Here is an 18745-nt window from a genome sequence, read left to right as displayed (position 1 = left end):
GGCTGTTTTTTTCAGTCCTTTCTCCAATCCTTCTCTCTAGGCTCAAGTAGTTCTCATTGCCTGTTGTTTCTATTTTCGTGTTCATGTGTACTCCCACATGTAGCTCACACTTCCAAGCCACAACATGCAACATTTGGTTTTCTTTTCCTGCATTAATTTGCTTAGGATAAATAGGTTCTCAACAAATGTCATCAGGGAAAGATCAAAAACAACATCATGTCATGAGGAAAAGCAAATGAAGAGAAAAAAATGGGCTTTTAACTAATTCATGTATGTAAAATTTTAGAAAGATAAAGAGTTTAGAGTTTATTTATATATTTATTTATTTATTTATTTATTTTGTGAGACAGAGTCTTGCTGTTGTTGTCCGGCTAGAGTGCAATGGTGCAGTCTCAGCTCACTGCAACCTCCACCTCCCAGGTTCAAGCGATTCTTCTGCCTCAGCCTCCAGAGTAGCTGGGATTACTGGTGCCTGCTACCATGTCCAGCTAATTTTTTGTGTTTGTAGTAGAGACGGGGTTTCACTATGCTGGCCAGACTGGTCTCAAACTCCTGACCTTGTGATCCACCCACCTCGGCCTCCCAAAGTGCTGAGATTACAGGCGTGAGCCACTACACTGGGCCATGAGTTTATTTATATATTTTTTTGAGGGGACAGATAATTTCAGATATACTTTTATTCAACTTTTGCTTTAGACTTTATTTGGAAATACATTGAGACTTTCAGAAAAAATTGCAAGTATAGTACAGAGTCCCCCTATACCCACCACGTAGCATCATCTATTGTTAATATCTTGCAATATCTAGTCAAACCTATAATATCTTGAATTGTACAAACCAAAAAATTAACAATGGAACAATACTATCCCTAAAATGCAGACATTGTTTAGATTTCCCGAACGTTGCACCAATGTCAGGATTTAATCTATGATCCCACATTGTATTTAATTGCTGTGCCTTCTTCATCTTCTCCACTCTATCATAGATCCTCATGGAAAACTTCTTTCTCATATCCTTCTTACTTTTGGAAAGGATTATTTAGGTATTTCGTAGGATATCTCTTAATATGGGTTTGCTTGATGTTTTCTCATGATTCAATTGAGGCTATGAATTTTGGAGAAGCCTACCACAGAGATGATATTTTTTTCTTATCAGGTCAAATTGGGGGTACATGAGAGGAAAATGTCTCATTACTGCTAAAGTTAACCATTTAAGGTGGCATCTGCCAGGTTTCTCTGCTGTGAAGTAAAATTTTTCCCCTTTCCATATTATATACGCATTGCATGACTCCTACATCCAGTCCACATTCAAAGAAAGAGGAATTAAGTTTCACTTCTTGAGAAAAAATGAAAGAATATGTAGGCCTGTATTAAAATCACAAGAGTAATTAATAGACATTTTGGAAGAGATAATTAGAGGCTTTACAAATATCCCATTTCTCTTTCAACTTTTGCCCACTAATGTCAGTATTCAGTAGTGGATCTGGCCTGAGACATTTAGTGCTGTGGTATTCTAAAGGTGATTTTCCATTTTCCTCAGTCCTTCATTTATTAATTATAATTATATAAGGAAAATATTTTGTAAGATTTTTTTTTCCTGTGTGATATATTGTGTAAAGTTTGTATCATTATGTGTTACTCCTTCAAACAAGCATTTAAAAATGTGCAACTATTGTTTTCAGGACTTTGCTAACGGAATTGATGCAGCCAACCCATATTAAAGTTGATGCTGAAAAACCAAGGTGCTAGTATATGAAGACTAGCAGGCTCTTCAGACTAAACGAGTCAAGGGCTTTTGGTGGAAATGCCATGTTCTAATTTGCTTCCATCAGACAGTCTGGAAAACAAGAACAACCACTACTCCTACAACAAAAAAATGTGTCTTGGATAGTCAGGTGTTCAGCTACCATTGCTTCAGCGTAGAGTGGCAAACATACTAACAAGGGATCAAGGAATTAATTGTCCAGGACTTTGCCTTCTCATATTTGTTGCCATTGCACTGTGAAGGGGCACTGTGTGACCAAAATACACTTGTGAAAAAGCACTGAAATGGTATTTACTTCTAGAGAATTACCATGTCTTCTAGGAAAAAATTTAGTAAACTCTACCTCTTTAATGAAGGCAATAAAATTATCAGGAGCAACAAAAAAAGTTAAATGCCCAATCCAGATGGAAAAGAAGTGAAATTGGAAGAAAGTATGTTGTTAGTAAAAGCAAACAGACACACACACACTCACACACACATCACATCTATTAATGCATATAATTTTAGGTTTTACTTTTTGAAAAAATGTTTTCTCTACCTCCACTCTTAAGTTATGTAATGGTTTTGCTTTTCTCAGACGATGATGTTTTAATATGAATATTTTTATTTATTAGAGCTTAAAAAAGGCTGCTCATTCTGCGGTAGAAGGAGTGGGAAAGAAGTCTGAGAAAAGACTAATAAGGTCCCCATGCAGAGTGTATGGGTTTTTATCCGGGGTAGGATATAAATTCCTCGGTTCTGAAGTGAATGAGTAGACAGGGACCTAGAGAATTTAAAAGGATATCTAAAGATAAATTATAAGATTTTCTCTCTGATCCACTGTAAAACTTCTGTCCCTTCAAGAAACACTGAAGTAAGCTTCAAATTACTCTTGGAGACTTTTGAAGTTGAATTGACATTTCTTTGACTGATTTGTTCCAAGGACTCATTTAAAAGAAAGAACAGGTAGTCTTATGTTGTGTCAATTATACAAAGATGAGTTTTCCCAAGAACCTGATATGTTCCTGAAGAGTTCACAATAAAATGATCTCATTTTATTTACTCACAATAGTCTTCTACTACTTGCCAGTAGGGGCTCTCCACTCCCAATATGTTGGTTTCCTAAGAATTATTTTATAGAGACCATTCTTTATTTTGAGGTGCTCTCTACCAGTTTTCAGGCAATTCAAGTTTTAAACATTTCTTAAAGAGACTCTAAGCATCATAACAGCAGACACAGCTTTCCTTATAAATGTAATCCTTTGTAGTGATTAGGAAGAAGCCTGGCATGAGTTGTTATAACAGCTTCCTAAATTCAGCCCAAACCTTGCTTTCCTCCTGAGGCCTTTCCTTTTGACAATAACGCATGATGTTTCATTTCACCTTCTGAATTTATCGAGAACCTGAGTTTGCATGATTTTTTCCTGCCTATACAAATTTATTGATAATTGAAGACATATATTTGTATTTAACTGTAAAGTAATTAAATAGGTGAAGTGTTTTGCACAGCACCTGCCAGCTAGTAGGTATTTAATTTCTAAAATGGCTGAATATACATAACAGACTCCAGCGATACTTGCTCACTTGACTTGAAAAGAACACAGACAGAGGCTGAAATCAAATAGATCATAAAAGAGAAATATTAGGATATCTTGGAATTCAAATGTCACACACCTAAGTTTTATACTTTCCTTTCCAATTGCTGCTTTTGCTCTTTCTCTCACTTTGGAGTTTCTGAATATGATGTTTCCTCTCCTCAAGCAAATTTCAAAATTGGTGCAACAAATACTATGAGTCATGAAAATTATGAGGCACATTCCCATAAATGTAACTAAAGGAAAGCAGTTGTGAATTTTTCATACTGTTGCATAGTATCATGGAGAAAACTGACTAATTTCTCTTCCCAATTTATAGTATCCTCTTACTCACTAACTTCTGTTAGTTCACCTTCCATAATGTGTATCACATTTTTTCTGCCATTGTTTTATTTGAAACTCTCAACTGAATTACTAAAATAGCTCTTTTACTAGATTTACTACCTCAAATCTGTACTTTTTCATAAGTATTTTTCTTTTTTGAACTAGAATTTGCCTCCAAAAAGGCAAATCTCCTCACATCAATCCACAGATTTTGTGGCCCAATGTCTAACTCATTGCTCAAAGGGAAGATAATTTTAGGTCACTGAATATAAGTTTAACATCTCTGTATAGATGCATATAATCTGTTTCCTTATTAATCTGATGGATATTTATTAAGCAACTACTATATCCCAGGTACTGCCAGGTAAAATAAACCCATCTGTACCAGAGGACTTAGAGCCCGATGTTTGGATTTGAATTGAGCCTACTACCACATATGAGTTAGGTGACCTTGAGTTAACTTCATGAATCTTGGTTTTTGTTTGTTTGTTTGTTTGTTTGTTTTAATAATAGTACCTATCTCATTGTGTAGATGAAGACTACATGAGAAAAATGTGGAGCATTTAGCGTCATTCCTGACACACAGGAAGTTGTAATAAATGTTACCTATTACTATTATTGTTTATGAAACAGAACATTCCAAAATCAACTACAAAAAGGAGATATATATTCACGTGATAATTCTACTTAAACTATGAAAAAAAGCTAAACTCAACTAAATATTTCCATCCAATAATCTATAAAATTATTAATAATATACTTTAAAATATACATATGTAACATACTGTGTATATATGTAGATTTATACAATAATTTATAAAAATAATAAAGGTTCAATACATGTTTCATCACCCTGGGGCAAATATAACATATAAACATAATGTTTATATATTATACATATAAAACATAGTGTTTATATATTATATATAATTTATATATTATATAAATAGTGTTTATATATTATATTTGCTCCAGGGTGATGAAGCATGTATTGAACATTTGTTATTTCACCCATAAAAATAATCAAATAAAACAAGAAATTCTCCTGACCATGGCCTCACACACATAAGATTTTATGAAGAAGTTAGAGATTTTATTTGACACGATGAGCTATGATTCATTTTTTAACTGCCTTCCAAGACTATCAAAAACTCATAGACTCACGGTCTCAGGAGAGCCCAAGAGTAATCAAAGGATTATCAGGGAAATCAGGGCCCCAAAACTGTTTATATAGTTGTTCATGTGGTAATTACTTATCCCATTCCTGTAGAGTTTGGTAGAAAAAGCAAGTTGAGTTGTCACTTGATGATAAGAATTTCTCTTATCTTTCCAACTCCATCCACCTCTTCTTCTACCTGTCACTGAATTATTTCACATAGACACTATTTCTCCCTGCGATTTTCGCAGAAGCTTCTGAACTGGAATATTTGTTTCTTAGTGTCTTCTATCAAAATTAAACTCTACATCGATGGCAGAGAAGTGTTTTTAATGCAATTTAGATTATGTCACACTCCTGCTTCAAACCTCCAGTGGTTTTCCACTGTCTTTGGAATGAAATCTGAAGTCCTTCTAATAAAGCATGAATCACTCATAATTCGGCTCTAACAACTCACTAGCTTCATCTCTCAACACTACCATTTTGTATTGATGCTCCAATCTCTCTACATGATTCCTGAGTTTCCAAGCTCCTTTTTATTTTCAGGCCTTATTCTTCTCCCCAGTCTGTGTTCCTCTTCTACCTGACAAGGAAAACTATTCATATTTCAAGAACAAACATGTTTCAAGAATCTCCTTCTCTAACTCCAGCTTTAGTGAAAGTGACTATATGTCTCTAGAGGGTGAAAAGATTTTTTAAAAAACACATTTAATGTGTTTCTCCCTATAATTGAACTGTCTTTTTACTGGAGAAAGTATAGGTGTGTGTATACATGAAAAACTCAAACCTTAGGTAGACTTATATCCCTATATTCTTAACAAATCTTGGAACGCATCTCATCATTAACACTGGATTAAGATATGTAATCATTTGCATATCTTAAGCTATGTAAGATGTGTAAATCAGGTGTGAGACTATGTGTTTCAAATGCTCAGCACGGTACTTGAAACTCTTTGTTCAGCTCTTCATCCAATGGGAAGGTCTCTAGACTGATATGAATTTAAAGAAAGATAATTATAAAATAAAGCCATGACCAAGGAAATGGCTATTCCTAGTAGTAAACAAAATATATTTAGTGAGTACAATTGAATATATTTCTGTTCACATAAAGAAAATATAACTTCTGTATTTTGTATAAATGACATCCTTTATCTCACTAGACTTGTGATTAACTTGGGGTAGGGGTTGGAGTCAAAGATGTATTTCCAATTTAGCTTCTCAGTTCACATTTTTCTTAAAGTCTCAATAGACCTCTTTTACGTAAATGCCTCCAAGAAAGTGTCCAGATGCTTTGGACTTTGTATGACCTCAAGGCAAAGGGAAAGTGAGTCTCAAGTTCCTTATTGTCTCCAAGCTGTCCTCTAGAGCTCTGCTTTCTCTGTAGCAGAGGGTCTCTCTGGTCTGATAAGTGGGGCCGTTGAGGTAAAGCTAAAAATATATGTGCAGCTTGTTCTCTTGAATCAGTATACAGTGGAATTCCCTTGCTTTAGTAGCTTCCTTTTGACTTCAAAAAGATCTTCAGACCTCTCTGAGTCTCAGCTTCCTTCTTTTTCCAGGCTGTGTCTGGGATGGTCACACGTGGCCTTATCAGCAGGATCATTTTGACTCATGCTACAATGGCCCCCGTTAGGTATGCTAGTTTTTAACTCAGTTACTTTTTGTTTTCCTCTATGACACTAATACATTGCAAAGATTCCTAGGTCTGACAGGGAGATTTTATTTATAATCCAGCTGCCAGAGCCAGAGGAATGCTCACACAGTAAGTAAGGCAAACTGAATTTGTTACTCACAGACGGGCAGGAAGAATCGGCAAAAGCCTAAGTTCTATGGCAAGCCTGACCTCTGAAAATATGGAAAGAAAACTTCCCGAGGTCAGGAAAGTTGCCCAAGGTGAATGGAGTCTCCTCTGCACATGCCTGACTTTGCACTGCAGCTGAGGAACCCCTAAATGTTGCATGCTAGGTCTTATACCCCACATGCAATTTGGCTGTCTGAGTTTAAGAGTTGCGGGAACATCCTGTTCTAGGAGCAATGAAGACAAAGCTCAGACTGTTCCAGACAGGTCCTCCTTATCTCAGGATATTGCATTCTTGGAACATTCTAAAATTGTTCTGAGAACTATGATTAGGAGGCACAGAAAGCTGAGTTGATCAAGGCCATTCAGATCTTGTACTCCTGCACACATCACATAGGATTCTTTTCTAACACTCATGGGAGCCAAAGAAGGGTGAGAGTATTCTCTTTAAAATTCTGTGCTGTGCTTTTCATTCTAGTGCAGCTACCCTGAGTTAGAATAGGGCCACCCAGCATATTAATCTTCCCTCAGTGTTTCAAATGATGTTTCCAATAAATACCCTCTCTGCTTTTGGCTTTTATCGCCACCTGTCAAATTAAACACACACACACACACACACACACACACAGATGCACACATACACCACAATATACAGGAATTCTGGCTCAGTGAAGGGAGTGAGAACATTTATGTCAGCATGCTTGGTTTAAATACTTACATTTTGCGTATTCTTCCTATATTTCACTAGGTTATACATGTTCTACTTCCCGTAACTAATCGGTAGGTTTGGATAGGTATTGAATAGAATTGGACAGGATTACATCTTCTTTCTGAAGTGGTAGGTGGAAGATGGAAACATTAAGTTTAGCTTCAATGAAGGACTAGATTCAAAAAGAGAAACCTCTTACTGTGAAGGGAACACCCATTGAATGACATTTCAAAAATATTGTGTCCTTTATATAGGTATGCAAAGTAGTGGAGCTCAATTTATATAAAGGTAACCATGTGATTATGCAGGGAGGCTTTGGATGCTAATGGCATATGGGAATAATAGCACTGCTATCAGTTTTGTCATTAACCTTCTATCTTAGTTCAAGCTACAAACACTGCATATTTAAAAAACAAGCAATCAACAAATAAGCAAACACACATGCAGACACAGTCAACCTGGAGACCTAGTATTTCTACAATAGTTTATAGAATTCCTTTTTCAGTTGGCCAAAAAGTGGATTAAAAAGATAGACTCGTATGATGAATGAGCCCTTGCATTATTTTTTGAGCTATGTTTTATTATGTACGATACACAGCTACAAAAGGTCACAGGACTAATTAGTGGCAGGCTTATGATAAAAATCCAATGATTTGGACTCACCAGGAATTTTTGTCTAGATAAATTTCTTACTCCTTTCTCTTTAATTTTTTTGAATTCACTTATGTACAAGATTAGAATTTTTTTCTTTCATTCATTAAGCATAAAAATACTTAACTGCCTATGGCCTCATATTATCTATTTGAAAATTTAATTTCTGTGAGATGAGATCCCTACAGGAACATCCTATAGAGTTTTAGTTTTGTCTTCTTATCTACATGTAGTAATAATAAATAATAATGATTATATTGTCTTATTTATATTCTAATTTATGTTTGTTCTATTAAATGATTTCATATAAATAATTTAATAATAATTTATCTCTTACAAACTAGTGACCTTGACATATTTTTTCATAAAAATGTAGAAAGATAATAAGTACTTTCTTTGGATTTAAGCCCTGCTATGGAGAACTCCACTTAAAAATATATGTAATAGCAAATATTACTGAATGTCAGAACATATATACTATATTCATTTTGAAATAAATAATAGGATAATAGGTGTTTTTATATATTTGCATGGGTTTCTTGTTGGTACTGGAAGGTAAAATTCTGTGTTCATGTTACCATTTACATGATCTTATGTGTACAAAAGGAAGAAAAATGAGAAGAAAGAAAAGAAAAACTGTCTGATATTGTTGAATTAAATTAGAATATAATTATTACTTCATGTCTTCACAAAAGACATTTTGTAACATTTAAGATTTCTGCTAATTGCACAAGGTACATTATCATGCAAAAGAATGTTAGTGAAGGTTGAAAAGGACAAACCAAGTATTCTCGTACATCACCATAATTATGCAGCCCCATGTTCGAACAATTACATTTATGTAGACCCACTGTTAAAATCAATGTTACTTGTACAGCTAGTCCTTAATCAATGAAATCAGTCAATTTACCATGGTCACATCCTTCTTCTTAATTAAGACAGTGATATCTCTGGAGCGCAAGGTCTCAAAGAGATAAATAAGTACAGAGGTTGGGAAATGTCAAAGAGGTGACTCCCCGATTTTACTCCTGACGAACTTGGGAGGAAATAAGACAGTTCCTTCAGCTCAGAGAAGCAGCACAATCTTCTAAAGAGATGGCTTAGCATTCATTAAGAAAAGAGCAGGTAGTGGTGTCTGACAGAAATAGCACTAATGAGCAAAGAAGGTTTTCAACATACATATCCTTCATAGTCATACTCTGAATTATGAAGGTTGTGCCACCTAAGCCAATTTTAATTAGAGTGAGCATGGACCTCTTTGGACAGTTAGCCTTTCTTTCCAAAATCCATTTCAATATGGTGTCATTTTGTTGTCATAATCAAAATGGCAAAGTGATGGAATAACCTACTTAAAATGTCTGTGGTGTTAAAGCAGATATGGCAAACATCCTCTAATGACACATGTAATAAGGGTATTACCTGGAGGACTTTGACAGTATGCTCTCCGTTGTCATTGGAGCAGGAATAATGATAGAGGTGACGATAGAGGTCTTCAAAGATCCATTTTCAACTCTGTCCCACCAATGGACTATAAAAGTTTCATTTATTGGAAAGAAGAGAAATAGAAAAAAAACAGCTCTATTAAAAATAATAAATGTATATCTATTACATCGACTTTTAAAACATTTCACAAGGCACACTATCATTGCACTTTCATGCTGGTATTAGCCATCTTTTTCTGTTCTAAGAAATGCCCATGCCAGGCCAAGTGAAAATAAATGAAAAACAATAAATACATAATATTGATATATTTTCTTAAAAATAGATTTATCTCTTCACATGATAATTATTCAGATCAAAATAGGGAAAGACAATTTAAAATAAAAACTTAACTTCTTATTCAGACATGATTATATAGGAACACAAACGAGTGATGAACTGCCTGTTTCCCAGTAGCAAATAACATTGCAGAAACACGTGAAACATTAATGTATAATGATGCTACAAATTTGGAACAAGCATCTTCTATTATATTTATTAGCCTATATTAACTATATATATGCTAGAAAAAAATGGTGAGCATGGCTTTTATCAAGAAATATTATTACCACAAGTTTTCTTTTTCACTTTTTCTTATATTTCATATCAGAAAAAAATGCATATATTTTTAAGATGCATGAAATTGGTTGCTCTTAAAAAATGAAAAAAAAGTGCTATGAAATCATTCTTTCTACAAAGCTTTTTCTTTTAAATTTCATTTTATAACAAAAAGAAAGTGACTGTAAAATTTAGAAACCAAACTTTTCACACTTATATTATTAGTTTTAAACTAAATCCAATGTTTTTTCTTAGATCAACTACATTTTAATTACAGTGTAATTATGAAGCACTCAGTGTCGGGAATAGACTTATAGGGGTGTCATTCTCTCTGCTAGCAGTAAAAGCCATTCATAAGGAAGGAGCCCTACTAAAGGTCAGTCATCCCTCCATAAGAATAGTAATATGCATAGGAACTCAAGAGGCCTTACATATAAATATCTAAATAGTGAAAGGGTGATCAGTGGGTAGGATATTTACATAGCAAGAGACTCCAAGTCCTGAGACAACTCTGTTAAATGCTACTAAGTGGCAGGAAGAAAGGAAGTATTCGAATAAATTCAGTAAAGTGCACCTGAAGGAAAGGAAGAAAATAAAGACAGACAGAAAAAGAGTTTTAGCAGTCTGAGTGTGAGATTTAGTGATTAACTAACATAAATTGTTAACATCGATTTAAAAAATGATTATGTTTTTCTATTCTAGTTATACTTTTTCACTTTTGATCTTCATTGTAAAGATAAGGAATCAGTGGTAATGTAAACTATCTTACACTTAAACCTCTTAATCTCAGGCTGAATACAAAAAGCTTTACTGTCCACTATCAATTATACCTATCAGTTTGTGACCTATTAAATGGCTAGATCTGGTTCTGAGGACTTTTATGAGTAGCTACCAACCATGCAGAAAAACAACAAAAAAAGTGCTTCTAATCTTAGAACGTGCCAAGCTTAAAACTTAATAGTGAATAAATAGATAAGCAAAACAAAAGAACTTCTATACTAATCAGAAGTTTAGCTAGACACTGATGATTAACCCATCACTACCCACCTTGATCATCTAGCAATAGAAGTAGACTCACATTATTTGTAAATTTGAAGATCCTAAGCATCTGAAACATAGGATAGGAATGCATTACTCTATTGCACAAAGAAAGGCCTACTTAATTGTCAATCAGGTACATTTATGCCAGTAATAAATTCATATTTAAATAATTAGTAAAATGCATTGTCAAGTAAAAATCAAATTATAAGCTTTTATAAAATTTAGAGATTTAGAGACATAGCTTCACATTTGACAGATTGATTATTTTCATTAGAAGAATCATTAGAAGAAATGAAATAAACGAGTTTGTGTACTTTGGGCCCTACTGTGCTCAAGTAATGTAATTTCTGAATCCAATTAAAAATGCAGCCTCTGGACTACCTCTTTAGACAGGCAGATATTTTAACTTTCTATAGTGGATTTTATTCCTGATTCAAATGAAATCAGCATAAAACACATGTGTTTGTGTGTGTGTATCAATGTGGTTGAAAAATATTTATTTGACGCGATGGATTACTTATCAATTCTGTTCCCAATAGGGAAAATGATTTTTGTTTTAAGGTAAATCAATAAAAAAATGTTGAAGAAAACAAAGAGTTACTTTAGGCAAAAAGAGAGACGCCACCCCTCCCTTCCACACTGCTGAATCACTTTTGCCATAAATGTGCAGGAATCATGGGCAAAGCTTGTGGCCATGCACAAAGGGAATCCTATAGAGCTACTGCTATACAAAAATGGTGCTTATATAGCATTCCTGGCTGTTGGATACGACCTCTAAATCTTGCCTTCCACAAAAGTGACAGTTCCTAAGAAAGCCATAGATTTCTAGCATGTTGCAGTTTTAGTCCCGGTCAGGGAGGAAAATGACATTCTCTCTCCCTAAGGAATCTGCTTTGCTGGACTCCTGCCTGCCAGGAGGAGAATAGAGCTGATTATTTCCATCCCATTCCTTTCTCTTTTTCATCCTGTTTTCTCTTTCGTAAATGCACTTAAGGAGTCATTGATTTTTTTGTGAGTATGGAATATAGTACAATAGCACTATATCACCTGGTGCCATAATACCAAATTCTCTTACATTGTATTTCTCTCTGAATAGTCTCTTCCTTTTCCTGTTATTCCAAAGCTTGGTGCCTACACTTTTAGTGAGGATCTGTGTCTAAAGACAATAGGTCAGATTACAATAATCCAAGGATACTATTGAAACAGATGCTGACATTATAGAATGTTTTTTATTAATAATAACATGAGTAACCATTAAATAATTCTAAGGTCATTTGTTGAGTGTAACCTATGGTCACAATGCATCAGTTAAAAGTACAAGTACAGGGAAGCTAGTGGTTATACCTTTGGAGTATAAAAACTATTATGCAGCAAGAAATGACTGATTGTGATTGAAAAAAAAATTATTCAGAAGTTTAAAAGTCAATTCAACATAAAGATAAAGATATCAGAAATGCATTTTTATGAATTTACTCTCTTGTGTAAGGCCATAATATACAAGAAGGCACCACTATGGAACACTTAAGAACAGCATTGAAGCAGACTAAAACATCTTATCTGTTTTGTTTTAGAAAGACAGGAAATTGTAAACGACTACTTTCCAAACATCATCAGCATTTAGAATACTAAAGAGATGATTTTCTAATAGTAAACTAAGGACTGAAAATAATTAGTGCATCTTACAAATACATCTTAATCATTAGAAATAAAGAAAAGCCACCACAATATTTTAAATCTTCTGAAAGAATTCCTTAAGTTGTGTACATGATGTTTTTCTGTTTTGTGATAGGCAGTATTTGCCCAGTGCTGTTACTGGGGGAATGGTTTGTACATTCATTCTAAATATAAATGCAACATGCTTCACTCCATATAAAATTTAGATATTTTATATTAGCCCTTATTTAATTCAGATGAGAGAAAAGACATTAAAATTAATAAATATTATGAAGCAAATAAGCTGTGATGTACATAGGTTATGGGATGAAACTAAAATAGAAAAGAAGAGCCAGCTTCCACCTTCGGCAGTTTTGTGACATCAGACTCACCAGTTTACCAGCTCTAAACCTTGCTTTCTAGTCTGTGCAGTGAGAATGGGGCCTTACCGGATCGTTGTGAGGATCAATGAAATGGACATCAGGAAAACTCCCATTAAGGTAGGTGCTCAACAAGAGGTAGTATAACTAAGCAGAAATGTATTGAAATTATTGTGAAAAAATCATCTGTTGATGCTAGTGTACTATACAAATAAGTATTATTGACAGTTAATTTTTAATACAGAGTAAATATTTGTGCGACAGAAATATTCCTTCTAAGTAGGATCTGCTTTATTCATTTACTCAACAGAAAAAAAAAAGACTTTTTATAAATCAGGTTGAATTTTTGAATTATCAGACATTTGAATATCAGGAATCAAGCAATGCAATTTAAAACTAGCCTGTCTTATTTAGCCTTTTAAGAACATAGCAATTTAAAATCATTGTGGAAAGGAAAGGAACGATTACAGTGTACATGTTCTGCTTCTTGGATTCAATGAACCATGGGTTGAAAATATTTGGGAAAAAACAACTAAAATACTAATACAATAACAAAAAATAATACAAATTCTAAAAACCAGTACACTCTAACAACTATTAACATACCATTTACATTGTGTTAATAATTATAAATAATCTAGGGATGATTTAAAGCATAAAGGAGAATATGAGTAGGTTATCTGCAAATACTACACCATTTTCTATAAAGGACTTGTGCCTCCACAAATTTTGATATCCACGGGGGTCCTGGAACCAACCCCCTATAGAGACCAAGGAACAACTGTATTTTCAAAGCACTACTGTGTTCAAAATGACGTCTGACTGCTTCAGCTATCTTTAGTGAAGATGAGGAATAATACAAGTAAATATATAATACACTTGTTTGCGTAACATTCCTACAATGTGTTGACAGGCTTTTAAAAAATAAAAAATACTTCCTATTACAAAAGATAAAGAATGAAATAGACTGAATCCACTTAAAGAAGAGAAAGATTCTCTTTGAGATTCAGATTCAGTATTATGTTTAACTATTCTAAATCTATTTGCTTCGGTATTCAGAAGCTTTTGTGATAGGATCAGAAACTGTGAAATGGAAATTGTAGTGATTTAATATTTGGAAAAATTATAATAAATGTAAAAAATAGTCAGGATGTGTTTTCACAGTGCTTTCTGCAAAGAAAGAGAATTAAGAAGAAAAGCCAAGAAAGCTTTGGGGATTAGAGAAGATATTTTCTAAGTTTGAAAGCAGATGTTGTACCATATGTGCTTACCTGTTCTCTTTTTATTCACTTTCGCTGGATCATTACCAACCTGTCCTGCTTTTAATCCAGTAGAATTACTAACTGAATCACCAATTACTTCACCTCTTTATAATTCAGCTAACTATAAAACAATGCTCCTGGAATGGATTATAGGCAAGAAAAGCAAAGAAATGAAATAAAAAATAATATAAACACAATGATTTTTCTATTCATAAGATGGTAAAATATTATTTAATTAACAGAAACTTTAATTTTTTTTACCTACCGTTCTGTCTTATATTGCATGTATTAACAGAGTTATTTAAATTCCTTAATGTAAAAGGGCTCATATAAATTATCTTCTCAGGTACACATATGTGATGGATTTTTAAGATTCATGTACATGAAAATGTTAAACACTCATAGAAAATTCTTGTTGAACATGTCCAAAGGCAATAGACATTTTCACTTTTTAAAAACTACTTGTTTCAGATAAAAAAATCTCAGGATATGGTTCTGTCACAGTATCTATTTCAAATCACTCTGCCAATAGAGAAATTGTTTCCAGGAAATATACACAAAAAGATCCAATCATAGGCAAAACACCCTTCAGCCAACACATGTGACACAGTTCTTTCAGCTTTTTAAAGTCTTTTTAAAAATTAAGTTATAAAATACATGCCGATAACTACACAAGTCTTAAGTGTATAGCTTGATGAATGCACATACAAACAAATCAGTCGACAGAACATGGCGGCCCCACAATTGGCCTCCTTGCCATATAGTGTCTGCCCCCTTCCACAACCCCAAAGAAAACCATGATTGTGATCTTCTAGTTTAAAAAATTATTTGTTTCTGCTTTTTAAATGTAATATGGAGTCATAGAGCATATATTTTTATGCCTAACATTTATCATGCCTCACTATTTTATTTTAAAGTTAGTTTTCCCATCGTCCCTCCAAATGTCCCCATTCATCTATACTTACAAAGTCAGATTGAAGACTTTTAGATCCTTTTAAAAATGTAATGCAATTTTGAATAATTTTTCAATTTAAAAAGTCAATGTACATATTTCACATATAATATGAAATAAAACCAATTTATTTGAAAATGAAAATATTTTGGAAGACTTGGAAAATGAGTAGAATATAAAAGCCACATAAGAGATGTTTGAAAACATGTAAAAGACAGGCTATTAAAATTATTTGATGATGGAAACAAGGATAATCAAAAGCACAAAATATTTATTGATCCAGATGACTCAACACGTGGACCATCAGCACAGATCAACAGCAGTAGCTTCCTTTGGAAGTTGTCAGAAATGCACTTTTAGGCTCCATCACAGACCTCTTGCATCAAAAATTCGGGTGTTTCTGGTACATGCTAAACTATGAGAAACACAACTTCTGTTCTACACTTTTCAACTCATCAGGTACTTCTGTTTACATCTGCAATTTTTCTTAAAATTATTTCTAATCATCATTCCCAAAACAATGGATAAATAATCTGTGGCCGTGGACTCTTTACACTGACTTTGCCATTTCTCTGTTTTTCAGGTATGCTTTTAGGATTTTGCTTTATTCATACAATAAATATGATTTATTTCTTACTAAGTGACCGCCAGTACCTGTATTAGTTTTCCATGGCTTCTAGAAATTACCACAACAAATTTAGTAGCTTAAAATGACACACATTTATTTCCATAAAGTACTGGAGTTTACAAGTTTGAAATCAGTCTCGCCGGACTAAAATTAAGGTGTTGGCAGTGCTGGCTGCTTCTGAGGTTCTAAGGGAGAATCTGCTTTCTTGCCTCTTTTCACCTCCTGGAGGTAGTCTGCATTCCTTGGCTCATGGATTGTTTCAGGCATCATGTCGATTTCTTGCTTTCGTCATCACATGTTCTACAACTGCTTTTTGACTTTGTTGCCTCCCATTTATAAGAATATGTGTGATTACATTGGGCCACTGGATAACCCAGGATAATCGTTCATCTCAACACCCCTCAGTTAATCACATCTGTAAAGTCCTTTTTCCATGGAAGGTAAATATTCACAGATCCTGGGGATGAGGACATGGGCATCTTTGTGAGGCCCTTGTTCTGTCTACGACACTATGCAAGTGAGCTTATGACCTAGGGAAGTTGTACATTGAGTGAAAAATAACAAAAATCTCTTCAATTCATTCTAAAATGTTGGTAAGTGACATTGACAAATTATTCTTTATGTAGCTGAGTTGTAACTACTTTAACAAATAAAAATCTTGAGCAGAGATGGAAAAATTAATACGTTTGTTGTTAATTCTTCCCACTCATAGGTATTTGCAGCCACTGTATTCTGGGTACGCTCTTGTGATGCTTAGTCTATTGAGGTTTACAGAGGCTGATCACAGAGTATGAAAATGCCATTGTAGAAGACAGCTACGGTACATAAAGAAGACAGCAGAAGTACATAAAGCCATGTGTGATTTCCTATAAAACTTACTAAATATGAGAGCTGAGTAGAGTGAAAACTCACCTGAAATCTGAAATATAAGTATGTGTCATGGGAGTATTTTAAAAATGAGAATAGTATGTTGTAGGAGTCTTGGTACTAGGAAGCCAACTGTGTTCTCAAAATTTCAAGTTTACCTTAGATAAATGAAGTTTACCAGGTAAGGTGGGAAGTGGTGAAATGATGCTAGAGAGCTAAGCAGTTGCTATAAACATCCAATAAAATAAATAAGAAATTCAAACTTGAAGCAGAGGACTAACATGATAATTTAAGCACGGGAAAGACATACTGACGCTTACATTATGAAAGATAATTTTGACTAGTGGGTGAAGAGAAGATTAAAATGTAACAAGTTCAGCTGGGTGTGGTCGCTCATGCCTGTAATCCCTGCACTTTTGGAGGTCCAGGTGGGAGGATCACTTGAGGCCAGGAGTTCAAGACCAGCCTGGACAACAGATAGAGACCCTCCCTCTACAAAAAATTTAAAAAAAAAATTAGTCTGGCATGGCAGTGCATGCCTGTAGTCATAGGTACTCAGAAGGCTAATATGGGAGACTCACTTGAGCCCAGGAGTTCAAGGCTGCAGTGAGCTTTGATTGTTTCATTGCACTCCAGCCTTGACAACAGAGTGAGGCTCTGTCTCAAATAAACAAACAAAAATAACAACAAAAACATGTGGCAAGTTAATACATGGATAGTCTCTTGAATCAATCTAAGTGACAGATAAACAAATTCTGAACTGTAATGGGAATGGTGAAATTAGGGTACAGCAGGTGGGAAAATGTATACATTCTACAGCTAGAATTGACAGAATTGCATTTTGGATGGACTATATGATGAAAAAGATAAGTCAGAAGTGAAGTGTAGATTTATTGCATAAATATCCAAATACATGATGATGTTCTTAGTTAATATATGAAACAGAGGAAGAATAAAAATTTTTGAGAGAAAAGATGGCATAATGCTTGCTTTTAGTGCACATTGTACTTGGACACTTGTTCAACTAATATACCTTCTAATATTAGTCTTCCCTGATCTCACTCCTGGAAGTCTTTCATTGTTTGCAGTCTCAGTACTTTTTCCTTCGTTCTTTCTTCTTCTTATTTCCAGCATTTTGAAATGTATGTACAAATAGGCTAGAATGTGAACCTTTTGAGTGCAGTATCTCTGTTTAGTTCATATTTGTAATTCCACAGTCCATGGCTTAGAATCTCATATGTAATAGGCAATGAATACTATTTAAGTTTATCATCTTATTTTCATGACCAAATACGATATAAAGTCAGATAACAACGACAAGACAACACTTAGACATTGCCTCTAGCCTCCCATTGATTAACATCCAGTTAAAGAAGTCTGCCTTGACGTTAAGTAGTTAGAGACTGCTTCTGAACACTGGAGGTAGCTGAGATTATTTTTGAAGCTTTAAAATAGTTTTATTTGTAAAAGTAATTTTTTTTACTGCACCAAAGGCTTCTTTAGAGTTTTGTGTTTTATATCTGAGGTATAATCTTAACCTAGACATATTTGCGTTACTGTCAAACTACTTTCAAATTTCAATTTTAAGAGAATCATAATCAACACATTCCTTGTCTTTACACTTCATAGACAGCTTGATGGAGAGGAAGGTTTTTTGTTGTTGTTGTTCCTTTTTGGTGTAAGACAGAGCAGGGTTTAAAACCTACTTTTATGCTTATTAATAGTGTGACCTTGAGTGAGATTCCTAATCTCTCTGCACCAGTTTCTTTACCTGTAAGATGAAGGTAATAATATCTACCTTACAAGGCTATTATGAAAATTGAAAGTAAAATAAATTAAATTTATAGAACTGTGTGTAACAGATATTAATAAAATATTATAATAAGTAGATACTTTTCAGCACTTGATACCCCCAACAGAAACCAAAAATATACAAACTTCCTTCACTTTGT

At 34.1% G+C, this 18745-nt stretch overlaps 1 long non-coding RNA gene across 2 annotated transcripts in view; it reads right to left on the bottom strand.

Annotated features, from left to right (window-relative positions):
* LOC123567469 (uncharacterized) overlaps positions 1–18745 on the bottom strand; it is a 212987-nt gene that overhangs the window by 177744 nt on the left and 16498 nt on the right. For both annotated transcript variants that reach the window (XR_012419723.1, XR_006690416.2), the window contains exons 2-3: positions 11058–11118; positions 9393–9501 (exon numbers count right to left, since the gene is read on the bottom strand). This is a non-coding gene — a long non-coding RNA (uncharacterized lncRNA). The remainder of the gene's footprint in view (positions 1–9392; positions 9502–11057; positions 11119–18745) is intronic.

Source organism: Macaca fascicularis, chromosome 11 (assembly GCF_037993035.2).
Source record: "Macaca fascicularis isolate 582-1 chromosome 11, T2T-MFA8v1.1".
NCBI classification, from domain to species: Eukaryota; Metazoa; Chordata; class Mammalia; order Primates; family Cercopithecidae; genus Macaca; species Macaca fascicularis.
This window is presented reverse-complemented; position numbering and strand designations above follow the sequence as displayed.